Below are 1,099 nucleotides of genomic sequence, written 5' to 3'. Positions count from 1 at the left end.
CTGAGACTTTACACCATTGATTCACAGCTCCCCGTGCTCCCTCCCCAGCCCCCGGCAGCCACCACTCTCCTCTCTGCTTCTGTGAGGCGTCTGACGGTTTCAGAGACCTCATTTAAGTGGAATCATACAAGATTTATCCTTCTGAGACTGGCTTGTTCCACTGGTGCAATGGTAAGGTCCACGTCATGTTGCAGAACTGACGTCATTTGAAAGGCTGCGTAGTATTCCATAGTGTGGATCGTGGACCATGTCTGGTGTATCCGTTCATTTGCTGATGGACGTGACAGCTGTTTCCACACCTTGGCTATTCCAAACAGTGCTGCGTGAAGTCCGCATTCTGTCTATGGAAGTCTTGCAGGGTGGGGAAGAGGGCAGTGGTGGGAAGCGTGTGCAGAAAGCAGGAGGTGGTCGTTGTGAGCAGCGCACCTGGGCTGAGATGCACTGGGAAGAGGACATTGTGTGAGGCATTTGCAACAGCCCAGCCTCCTGTAACAGCCAGGTGGCCCCTACCTGGCCGATAGCTATTGATCACGAAGCCAGCGGTGTCCTTAGCCCAGAGTACTGTGCAAACAACCAAAGCTTGCTCAGAAAAGACTGGACAGTTCGACAAATAACTCAGACATTGACTACGGACGTCACTGGGGGGATTCTGCCATGAGTCCCTGTGACGGGATGGGCCAATATCCTCACCACAGACTGGACACGAAACCCCACCCGGCCTGGTCTGTCTGCCTCTGACATGGTTCAAGATAGACTGCTGCTCATTCCACACAGCACCATCTTGTCCCCTCACAGTTTCCTGAGATCAGAATTATTATTTGCTGAAGATCCTGGTTTAGGAATGTTCTAGATTATCTCTCGGGATGGCCTCATCCATGGTGTTGTGGGGGCTGCTTTCTCCAGGAAGCCCTCCTGCTTCCTGCTTTATTGAGGCCCTTTGGGAGGGGTTTGATCGCCCATGGCTCTTGGGACAGGGTCCTGTGTGTTCCCTGTATTCAGTCTGAAGAAACCTCCATCCATCATCTTTGTCACTTTAAACCGAACGTTGCATACCGGAGACCTACGCTCAGGAGAAATAACTGGAAGATGTCACATAAAC

The sequence above is a fragment of the Mandrillus leucophaeus genome, unplaced genomic scaffold (assembly GCF_000951045.1).
Source record: "Mandrillus leucophaeus isolate KB7577 unplaced genomic scaffold, Mleu.le_1.0 Scaffold232, whole genome shotgun sequence".
NCBI classification, from domain to species: Eukaryota; Metazoa; Chordata; class Mammalia; order Primates; family Cercopithecidae; genus Mandrillus; species Mandrillus leucophaeus.
The sequence above is the reverse complement of the archived record's forward strand: the minus strand, read 5'-3'. Positions refer to the sequence as shown.